We start from the raw sequence: 12,118 nt of genomic DNA, 5'->3' as shown, positions 1-12,118 counted from the left end.
GAGAGGAGGTTAAGGGGGCTGGATGAAAAACAGTGAAGGCATTATTAAGAAGTACAAATTGGGCCTGACCTGTGGTGGTGCAGTGGATAAAGCGTCGATCTGGAAATGCTGAGGTCGACGGTTCAAAACCCTGGACTTGCCTGGTCAAGGCACATATGGGAGTTGATGCTTCCAGCTCCTCCCCCCTTCTCTCTCTCTGTCTCTCTCTCTTCTCTCTCTCTGTCTCTCTCTCTCCCTCTCTCTCTCCTATCTAAAAAAAAAAAATGAATAAAGAAGTACAAATTGGAAGTTAAAAAACAGTCATGAGGGTATAATGTACAGCATAGGGAATATAGTCAATAATATTGTTAGTAACTATGTATGGTGCCAGTTGGGTATCAGACTTATGGGGGACCACTTTATAAGTTATAACCACTACGCTGTACTAATATAATATTGAATGTCAACTGTAATAGAAAAAAAACATTTTTTAAACATTCTGTGTAAGGTACCACTAGAAATAGAAAAAAAAACTGGAAAGAAATAAGTAAACTACATCTACTGACAGATGACTAACTTTATATGTGAAAAATCCCACACAACCTACAAAAAGGCAACTAGTGCAAATAAGTGAATTCAGCAATACCGCAGCTGAGAAGATGAACACACAAATCAATTGTGGTGGGGTTTTTTTGGTTTGTTTGTTTTTTACAGAGACAGAGAGAGAGTCAGAGAGAGGGACAGACAGGGACAGACAGACAGGAACGGAGAGATGAGAAGCATCAATCATTAGTTTTTGGTTGCGCATTGCAACACCTTAATTGTTCATTGATTACTTTCTCATACGTGCCTTGACTGCAGGCCTTCAGCAGACCAAGTAACCCCTTGCTCGAGCCAGTGACCTTGGGCTCAAGCTGGTGAGCTTTTGCTCAAACCAGATGAGCCTTCGCTCAAGCTGGAGACCTCAGGGTCTCGAACCTGGGTCTTCCGCATCCCAGTCTGACGCTCTATTCACTGCGCCACCGCCCGGTCAGGCTCAATTGTGTTTTTATACAGCAGCAATGAACAGCCCAAAAAGAAAATTAAGAAAGCAATTCCATTTACAACAGCATCTAACTAAAATATCTAGGAATAAATTTAATAAAACAGGTAAAAAAAACTTGTATATGGAAAACTACTTGTATTGGAAAGCCACACACAAAAGAATAAAACTTGACTTCAGTTTGTCTCCATGCACAAAAATTAATTCAAAAATCAATAAAAGACCTAAGTGTAAGATCTGAAACAATAAATTACATAGAAGAAAAACTAGGTGTTAAACTTATGGACCTTGACCATAAAAAACATTTTATGACTTTGACCCCAAAGGAAAGGGAAGTAGAGGCAAAAATAAATGAATTGCACTATATTAGACTAAAAATCTTCTGCACAGCAAAAGAAACCAGAAACAAAATAAAAAGGCAGCCAACTAAATGGGAGATAATATTCACAAACAACAGCTCTGATAAGAGTTAATATCCAAGCCCTGGCCGGTTGGCTCAGTGGTAGAGCGTCAGCCTGGCGTGAGGAAGTCCTGGGTTCGATTCCCAGCCAGGGCACACAGGAGAGGCGCCCATCTGCTTCTCCACCCCTCCCTCTCTCCTTCCTCTCTGTCTCTTCCTTCCCCTCCCACAGCCAAGGCTCCATTGGAGCAAAGATGGCCCGGGCACTGGGGATGGCTCCATGGCCTCTGCCTCAGGCGCTAGACTGGCTCTGGTCGCAACAGAGCGACGCCCCGGATGGGCAAAGCATCACCCCCTGGTGGGCGTGCCGGGTGGATCCCGGTCAGGCGCATGCGGGAGTCTGTCTGTCTCTCCCCGTTTCCAGCTTCAGAAAAATACAAAAAAAAAAAAAAAAAAAAAAAAAAATCCAAAATGAATAAAGAACTCACAAAACTCAACAAACAAACAATCCAATTAAAAATGAGAGGACCTAAACAAACCCTTCTCCCATGAAGTCTTACAAACAATAACCAGATATATGAAAAGATGCTTAACTTTGCTAGCTATTAGTGAAATGCAAATCAAAACTACAATGAGATACTACCTCATACCTGTCTGATTGGCTGTTATCAAGACAGATAATAATAACAAGTGTTGGAGAGGCTGTAGAGCAGTGGTAGTAGTCAACGTGGTCCCTACTACCCATTAGTGGGTGTTCCAGCTTTCATGGTGGGTGGTAGTGGAGCAACTAAAGTATAAACAAAAAGATAGATTTAACTATAGTAAGTTGTTTTATAAAGATTTATTCTGCCAAACAGCGAAAATCCGACATAAAGTACTTGCTAAGTAATTATTATTATATGCCTTAACTTGCTGTAACTCTGTTTTATAAATTTTATAAAGTAAAGCTACTTCCCTACTTTATAAATCACCATTACTGTGGAACCGGTGAGCGGTTAGAAAATTTTACTACTAACAGAGATACAAAAGTGGGCGGTAGGCATAAAAAGGTTGACTACCCCTGCTGTAGAGTAAAGGAACCTTCATTCACTGCTGGTGAGATTGTAAACTGGCACAGCCATTATGAAAGACAATATGGAGGTTCTTCCAAAAATTAAGAATAGAGTTGCCATAGGACCCAGCAATCCCTTTCCTGGGTATCTATCCATAAAACTTAAAAATGTTGGTATGTTAAGACACATGCAATCCCATGTTCATTGCAGCATTATTCACCATGGCCAAAACATGGAAACAACCAATGTGTTCTTTAACAGAGGATTGGATGAAGAAGATATGGTACATATATATAATGGAATACTATTCAGTCATAAGAAATGGTGAAATATTGCCATTTACAACAACATGGATGGATCCTGAGAACATTATACTAAGTGAAATAAGCTAAGAACTATATGATTTCATGTATAGGTGGGATATAAAACTGAGACTCATGGACATAGATAAAGGTGAAGTGGTTTTCAGGGGAAGGAGGGAAGAAAACAGGGACAAATATACAATGACTTTGGGTGATGGTCACACAACACAATCAACAGTTCATATGCTATAGAAATGTTTACCTGAAGCCTATGTACTCTTATTGATCACTGTCACCCCATTAAATTTAATTTCGAAATAAAAAATATAACTTAAAAAAAGAAAGCAATTCCATTTACAACAGCATCTAATTAAAATATCTAGGAATAAATTTAATGAAACAGGTAAAAAACTTGTATATGGAAAACTACAAAATACTATTGAAAGAAATTAAAGAATTAAATAAGTATTGTAGAAAGACATCCCATGTTCACGGACTGAAAGACTTAATTTTTTTTTTTTTTTTAAATGATTATTGTTTTGTTTCTTTGTGACAGAGACAGAGAGGGACAGATTGGGACAGTCTGACAAGAAGGAAGAGAAATGAGAAGCATCAATCCTTCACTGCAGCTCTGTAGTTGTTCCTTGATTGCTTTCTCATGTGCCTTGACCAGGGGATCAGCAAGGTGAGTGACCCCTTGATCAAGCCAGCGACCTTGGGTTCAAGCCAGCAATCATGGGGTCATGTCTCTGATCCCATGCTCAAACCAGCGACCCTGCGCTCAAGCTGACTGTACCACCGCCTTGTCAGGCTGTGTTTGTTTTTTCAATTATTTATTTATTTATTCATTTTGGAGGGGGGGGGGAGAGAGAGAGAGAGAGAGAAAGAGAGAGAGAGAGAGAGAAGGGGGGAGGAGCAGAACTGAAAGCATCAACTCCCATATGTGCCTTGACCAGGCAAGCCCAGGGTTTCAAACTGGTGACCTCAGCATTCCAGGTGGACGCTTTATCCACTGTGCCATCACAGGTCAGGCTTTTTAAAATGATTTGAGAGAGAGAGAGAGAGAGAGCAAGGTGTGGAGGGAGTGGGAGGGCAAGAGAGAAAGAGACAGGAATATAGATCTGTTCCTGTATGTCTCCTGACCAGGGACTGAACTGGCAACCTCTGCGCTTTGAGACGAAGCTCTTAGTCTAACCAACCAAGCTATCCAGCCATGGCTGTGAAGGTTTTATCCAAAGTGATAATGCAATTCCTATCAAAATTTCAACAGCCTTTTTATTACAGAAATTGAAAAGTTGATCCTCAAATTCATATGAAATTGCAATGGACTCTGAATAGGCAAAACTATCTTTAAAAAGAACAAAATTGGAGGATTCACACTTCCTGAATTCAAAACTTATATAAAACTACAGTAATCAAAATAGTGTGATACTGCCATAAGGCTAGACATAAAGAGAGTAACAGTCCAGAAATAAACCTGTACATCTACAGCCAAATTAATTTCAACAAAGGTGTCAAGTCTAGTCAATGGGAAAAGACTAGTCTCTTCAACAAATGGTGCTAGGATAATTGGATAACCACATGCAAAATAATGAAGTTCAATCTTACTTCATTCCAAATACAAAAAATTAATTTAAAATGGACCAAAGACCTAAATATAAAATATAAAACTATAAAATACTTTTTAGTCATTATTTCTTTAAATATTTTTTTTCTGCTTTTTTCTCCCAATCTCTCACTTTTTTTTTTTTTTACTTAAGTGAGAGGAGGGGAGATAGTGAGGTAGACTTCTGCATGCACCCCAACTGGGATCCACCAAGCAACCCCATCTAGGGCTGACACTCAAGTACAGAGCTACCTCACTCAGTGCCTGAGGCCGATGCGTCCAGACCAACGGAGCTATCCTCAGTGCTTGAGTCACTGGTTGCAGGAGGAGTGGAGAAGGGCAAGGGAAACAGATGGTCACCTCTCCTATGTGCCACACACCAGGCCAATGCTCTATTCACTAAGCCACCAGCCAGGGCCTACACTTTTCTCTTGCTCTTCTCTTTCTGGGATTTCCATAATATATACATTGATTGGTATACTGGTAGTATCCTGTAAGTCCCTTAGGTACTATTATTTTTCTTCATCATTTTCTCTGGTCCTCAGACAGGGTAATTTCAATTTGAATTCTTCAGGCGTTTTGTCTTGTTTTTTTTTAATTCGTTCTTCCTGCTCAAACCTGCTACAAAAACTTCCATTGAATTTTTATTTTCACCTACTATACGTTTCACAATTTCTATCTATTGATATTCCCCATTTGTTCATAAATTACTCTCCTGATTTCCTTTAGTTCTTTGTCAATAGTTTTCTTCAGCATTCTCAGCATATATAAAATAGTTAAAGTCTCTGGCTAATAAGTCCAATGTCTGGACTTCCTCAGGAATGAGTTCTATCAATTTGTTGTTCCTGTGAATGTGCCATAATTCCCTAATTATTTGAATGGTAATTTTTTGTTGAGAATTGGACTTTTTAAATATTGTAATGCAGTAACTCTAGAAATTAGGTTCTCTCTTAGGGATTGTTAACGTTTCTTTTCTTTCTTTTGAAAGAGACAGAGATGCCTAACAGGTGGTGGCGCACTGGATAGAGTCCACCCAGGTTTGAAACCCCGAGGTCACCGGCTTGAGTGCAGGCTCACCAGCTTGAGCGTGGGGTTGCCTACTTGAGCATGGGATAGTTGACATAATCCCAGGGTCACTGGCTTGAGCCCAAAGGTTGCTGGCTTGAGCAAGGGGTCAGTGGCTTGGCTGGAGCACTCTCCCCATCAAGGCATGTATGAGAAGCAATCAATAAACAACTAAAAGTACTGCAACTACAAGTTGATGCTTCTCAACTCTCTCCTTTCCTGTCTTTCTCTCTCCCTCTCTTGCAAAACAGAAAGAAGAGAGAGAGAAGAGAGTCAAGGAGAGACAGGGAAAGGAGGGGAGAGAGGGAGAAAAGAAGAGGCAAAGAGAGAAGCATCAACTCGTAGTTGCTTCACTTTAATTGTACATTGATTGCTTCGTACCTTGACTGGAGATCAGATCAGGTAAATTCAAGCTAAGCCAGTGACCCCTTGTGCTCAAGCTGGCAAGCTTGGGCACAAGTCAGTGACCTTTGGGCTCATGCCAGTGATCTTGGGTTGGTGTCCATGATCCTGCACTCAAGCTGGCAAGCTCACGCTCAATTCAGGGAGTCCACAATTAAACCAACAACATCAGGTTTCAAACCCAGTGACTGTAGTATTCTGTGTCCATGCTCTATTCACTGCACCACAAACAGTTGGGCTTAATTGCTTGAAGGCTGCAGTTGTCTGTTTAGTGACTTTTCCAAACTTTTTCCTTTTGCAAAGACTGTATTTCTTATGGTGTGTTGTCATTGAAGTCTCTGTTCTATTATATCCAGTCAGCCAGTGACCTGACAGAGATTTCCTTAAATGCCAAGAGCTAATAAGGAAAAAAAAAAAAAGAGGGGGTGGTGTGGGGTGTTTTGTCTCTTTAAGTCCCCTTGACAGTTGCCAGAGAAGGTACTAGACTTGTAGTGTTTGAAACAATGATCAGCATCTGTGCCAGCTCCTCATCAATCAAAAACAATGGTCAAATACACACACAACACACAACTCTGATTTCTAAAGGACAAGCAAGTCACACTCAAAACAACGGGCCATAATACTCACAGCTGCATGCTGCAGGGCTAGAGAATAAAATATGGTAGCCACTATACAGAACACCAAAATTCTCAAAAATTTACCAGTCTTTTCTTACTTAGCACTCTGCTGGATGCAGCAAGTATTTGACCAGACTCCAGAATTCTAAATTAACTGCTTCAGACAATTCATGCTAGCTTAATAGTTCTGATGAAAGAACCAATTTTTTTTTGTAATTTTTTTTTCTCACAGAGACAGAGAGAGTCAGAGAGAGGGATAGATAGGGACAGACAGACAGGAACAGAGAGAGATGAAAAGATCAATCATCAGTTTTTCGTTGTGACACCTTAGTTGTTCATTGATTGCTTTCTCATATGTGCCTTGACCACGGGCCTTCACCAGACTGAGTAACTCCTTGCTGGAGCCAGCGACCTTGGATCCAAACTGGTGAGCTTTTGCTCAAACCAGATGAGCCCGCACTCAAGCTGGCAAGCTCGGGGTCTCAAACCTGGGTTCTTCCGCATCCCAGTCCGACGCTCTATCCACTGCGCCACCGCCTGGTCAGGCCAAACTGAAAATCTTTTATGAAAAACATGAAACATATATCACAGTATGATTAGAGAATTCCCTCATAATATTTAAATCAAAAGGAAATTACTGGCCCTGGCTGGTGGCTCAGTGGATAGAGCATTGGCCCGGCACATGGATGTCCGGGTTTGATCCCAGGTGAGGGCACACAAGAGAAGCGACCATCTACTTCTCTTCCTCTCTCTCTCCCCATTGTCTTCCTTTGAGCATGGACCCAGGCACTAAGGATAGCTCTGTTAGTCCCAGTGCATCAGCCTCAGATGCTAAAAATAGCTCGATACTCAAGCATCAGCCCCAGACGTGGTTGCTTGGTGGCTCCCGTTTGGGGCACATGTGGGAGTCTACCTGACTAGCTCCCCTCCTCTCACCTAAATTAAAAAAAAAGGAAATTATTATTCTTAGGTGTATTTAAATACACTTAGGATATACAGTATTACATAGATGAGCAATCTACAACTCAGTGAACAGTATGAACCAACTTATGAATATATTAAGCCAAGTGATATTTAGCAGATCTCATAATTCCACTTCTAACCCAGAACCATAATGTACTCTTGGCCTAGCATGACAGGGTTGTAATTCCACTAAATTTATGAAATAATGCAACAGAAGGCCAGAATGCACTCAGTGCAAAATTCAAAATGCTTACTTTGGATACCCTATAAACTATAAGGGTGGAAGTAAAAGATTACACCCTCCTGTACTATCTAAATTTTATGTTTTAAAAAAAGAGACATATATGAGAAGGGGCAAAATAAGCATCTAACTCCAAAACTCTCAAGAGACTTAAAGGCTCAGGAAGATGGACAATTAACAAAGTAATCATTATCAGTTCCACAAATATTAAGACTAGTTTGGCTATGGCAAGAATGTAGAAAAATAGTACTCTCATACTCCAGGTATGAGAGTGTAAACTGTTACAGTCTTTTTGGAAAATAACTCAGCAAAAACTATTAAAATTTCAAACACTTATATTCTTGAACAAGTAATTCCACATCAGAATCTAACCTACAGAAACACTGAAATACACACATGTATAATGACAAATGCATAAGCACATTAACTGAAGCAAAAACAAAAGGAGTTAAAAACTGGAAACTAATACCCACCCAAAGTGAACTATGCTCATCTGATGAAATAGCAGACATCACAACCACAATATCACAATCATCAAAAATAATAAGGCAGGCCCTGGCCGGTTGGCTCAGTGGTAGAGCGTCGGTCTGGCGTGCAGAGGTCCCGGGTTCGATTCCCAGCCAGGGCACACAGGAGAAGCGCCCATCTGCTTCTCCACCCCTCCCCCTCTCCTTCCTCTGTCTCTCTCTTCCCCTCCAGCAGCCGAGGCTCCACTGGAGCAAAGATGGCCCGGGCGCTGGGGATGGTTCCTTGGCCTCTGCCCCAGGCGCTAGAGTGGCTCTGCTCGCAACAGAGCGATGCCCCGGAGGGGCAGAGCATCGCCCCCTGGTGGGCAGAGCATTGCCCCTGGTGGGCGTGCCGGGTGGATCCCGGTCGGGTGCACGCGGGAGTCTGTCTGACTGTCTCTCCCCGTTTCTGGCTTCAGAAAAATACATAAAAATAAAAATAATAATAATAATAATAATAATAATAATAATAAGGCAGAGTTACTGGCTCCGAAATTAAAATATATCAGATATACAATGATCTCCTTTGATTAAAAAACAAAGAATGACATATTCTAACACACCATTAGAAAACAAAAGTCTGAATCAATGTGTATACAAACTGTTTACTGAGCTTATTTACCCAAAAACAAATCTTAAAGAGTTAAACCTTAAAACTATAAAACTTTATTCAATAATCCTACCAAATCTTCAATTACATATTATGGTCATTTAGTGGAAGAGAGTGGAAGAAAAATGGAAGGAAGGAAAACAACAGAAAACAAATAGGAGTTTTACTCAAAAGGGAAGCAAAAAAATGAGCATGCACACCAAAGGCAACACAAACTGAAAACGCAACCTACTGAAAGAAAATATTTGCAAATCATTTATCTAAAGGGTTAATATCCAAAACATATAAAGAACTCATACAACTCAATAGAAAAGCAATCAGATTAAAAAGATGAGGAGAGGATCTGACTAGCCATTTTCCCAAAGAAAATAGTTAACAAGCACATGAAAAAAAATACTCATCACTAATCATCAGGAAAATGCAAGTCAAAACAGTGAGATGTCACTTTACAGCTATTAGAACCACTACTACCAAAAAGACAAGAAATAAGTATTGTAAAGGATGTGGAGAAAAGAGAACCCTTGTACACTGTTGGTGGGAATGTAAACTGTTACAGTCACTATGAAAACAGTATGAGGGTCCTCAAAAAATTAAAAATACAACTACTACTATATGATCCAGCAGTTCCACTTCAGGTATTTATTCAAAGAAAACACTAACTCAAAAAGAAATATGCACTACCCTGTTCATTGAAGAATTATTAACAACAGCCACAATAAAGAAACAGATTCTATTGACAGATGAATTAGAAAGAAAGAAATTTTGCAATTTGTGACAACTTGGAAGTTGTCGGGCATTACGCCAAGAAAAATAAGTCAGGGAAGATAAATACCATATGATCTTCCTTGTATGTGGAATCTTAAAAATAAACAAATCCGCACCCAACCTCATGGAAAGAGAACAGACTATTGGTTGCCTGAAGCAGGGGGAGGGAATAGTGAAATGGGTAAAGGAAGTCAAAAGGAATAAGCTTCCAATTATAAAATAAATAAGTCATGGGGTGTAATACGTACAATATGGCAGCTACAGTTAGTAATACTATATTGTAAGAACATTATATGTGAAATAAGTAAATGAGAAAAAGCTAAGAACTATATAATTCCACACATAGGTGGGCTATAAAACTGAGACTCATGGAATTGAAAAAAGTGACATGGTTACCAGGGAAAGGAGAAGAAGATAAAGTAAAGAAGACAAATATATGGTGACAGAACATGATTTGACTTTGGGTGATGGACACACAATGCAATCACAGTTCTGAAACCTATGTACTCTTATTGAACACTGTCACCTCATTAAATTTAATTTCTTTTCTTTTCTTTTTTTTTAAAGTAAGAGGAGGGGAAGTAGAAAGACTACCATGTGTACCCAGACCAGGATCCACCTGGCAACCCCCATTTGGGGCCAATGCTTGAGTCAACTGAACTATCCTCACCACTTGGACCAGCTGAGCTACACTCAGCGCCTTGGCCAATGCTAGAACCAATCGAGCCACTGGCTGTGAAAGGGAAGAGAAAGAGGAGGGGGAGAGGGAAGGGAAGAGAAGCAGATGGTCACTTCTCATGTGTGCCCTGACGAGGGATTGTAAAGGATTGTTACAGTCTTTTTGGAAAATTACTCAGCAATAACTATTATAATTTTAAACATTTATATTTTTTTGGTATAAATATAATAGTTTATTTGGGTTACTAAGGAAGAGACAAATATTGAGAATAATTTGTAAAACAAAAAGGTGTGGTTAGACCACAGTGTAGTGTACTTTATCTATGAAGAATTAGTCATACTAAAGCTAAATTAAAAGAAAAATATTTTCATTTACAATTTGAAAAAAGGCCCTGGCCGGTTGGCTCAGTGGTAGAGCGTTGGCCTGGCGTGCAGGAGTCCCGGGTTCAATTTCCGGCCAGGGCACACTTCTCCACCCCTCCCCCTCTCCTTCCTCTCTGTCTCTCTCTTCCCCTCCCGTAGCCAAGGCTCCATTGAAGCAAGGTTTGCCCGGGCGCTGGGGATAGCTCTGTGGCCTCTGCCTCAGGCGCTAGAATGGTTCTGATTGCGGCAGAGTGACGCCCCAGATGGGCAGAGCATCGCCCCCTGGTGGGCATGCCAGGTGGATCCCGGTGGGACGCATGCGGGAGTCTGACTGCCTCCCCGTTTCCAAATTCAGAAAAATACACACACACAAAAAAAGAAAAGAAAATTTGAAAAAAATTAAAATAACAAATTAATATTTTGTCATTTAAAAATATGGAACACTTCATGAATTTGCGTGTCATCCTTGCACAAGGCCATGCTAATCTTTTCTGTATCGTTCCAATTTTAGTATATGTGCTGCCGAAGCGAGCACTAAATATTTATATTCTTGAATGAGTAATTCCACATCAAAATCTAACCTACAGAAATAAATAACACAACTTTGAAAACTGCAATTTTGGCCCTGGAGAGTTTGCTTAGTGGATAAAGCATTCGTCCCATATGCCAGGCAAATGCTCTATCCGCTGAGTCAACTGGCCAGGGCTAAATTTAATTTCTAAATAATAATAATAATAGGCCCTGGCCAGTTGGTTCAATGGTAGAGCATCGGCCTGGCATGCAGGAGTCCTGGGTTCGATTCCCGGCCAGGGCACACAGGAGAACCGCTCATCTGCTTCTCCACCCCTCCCCCTCTCCTTCCTCTCTGTCTCTCTCTTCCCCTCCCGCAGCCAAGGCTCCATTGGAACAAAGGTGGCCCGGGTGCTGAGGATGGCTCTGTGGTCTCTGCCTCAGGCGCTAGAATGGCTCTGGTTGCAATAGAGCGACACCCCAGGTGGGCAGAGCATCGCCCCCTAGAAGGCGTGCCGGGTGGAAACCCGTCGGGCGCATGTGGGAACCTGTCTGCCTCCCCGTTTCCAACTTCAGAAAAATACAAAAAAAAAATAAAAATAAAAAATAATAATATTCTATTGCATACTAGAAAGTTGCTAAGAGAATAGATCTTAAATGTTCTCATCACAAAAAAAATAATTCTATAACCATGTATGGTGGTTGGTGTATATTAACTTGACTTACTGTGGTGAACATCTTGCAATATACATATATGAATATCAAATTATTATGTTGTATACCTGAAACTAATGTTGTATATTAATTATATGTCAATAAAAAAATTTTGCAATAGCTAGAAGGAAAGTTAAAGTTATAAAGTTAAGGTTACTTTTTATTAAGTAAGGGAAAAATCACATTGTTTCATACACTAACGAGAATGATTCAGTAGCCTGACAAGCGGTGGCACAATGAATAGAGCATCGACCGCTGATTTGAAACCTAATATTGCTGCCTTGAGCCCGGGGTCGCCAGCCT

The 12,118-nt window shown here is 40.5% G+C and overlaps 1 protein-coding gene and 1 non-coding gene across 40 annotated transcripts in view; both read right to left on the bottom strand.

The window, feature by feature from the left end:
• Positions 1 to 12,118, bottom strand: part of SLMAP (sarcolemma associated protein) — a 187,399-nt gene that overhangs the window by 114,983 nt on the left and 60,298 nt on the right. The window lies entirely within an intron of this gene.
• Positions 11,021 to 11,126, bottom strand: LOC136314796 (U6 spliceosomal RNA). Its single transcript, XR_010727378.1, has one exon. It is a non-coding gene; the product is annotated as a U6 spliceosomal RNA (small nuclear RNA).

This window comes from Saccopteryx bilineata, chromosome 10 (assembly GCF_036850765.1).
Source record: "Saccopteryx bilineata isolate mSacBil1 chromosome 10, mSacBil1_pri_phased_curated, whole genome shotgun sequence".
Taxonomy (NCBI): Eukaryota; Metazoa; Chordata; class Mammalia; order Chiroptera; family Emballonuridae; genus Saccopteryx; species Saccopteryx bilineata.
This window is presented reverse-complemented; position numbering and strand designations above follow the sequence as displayed.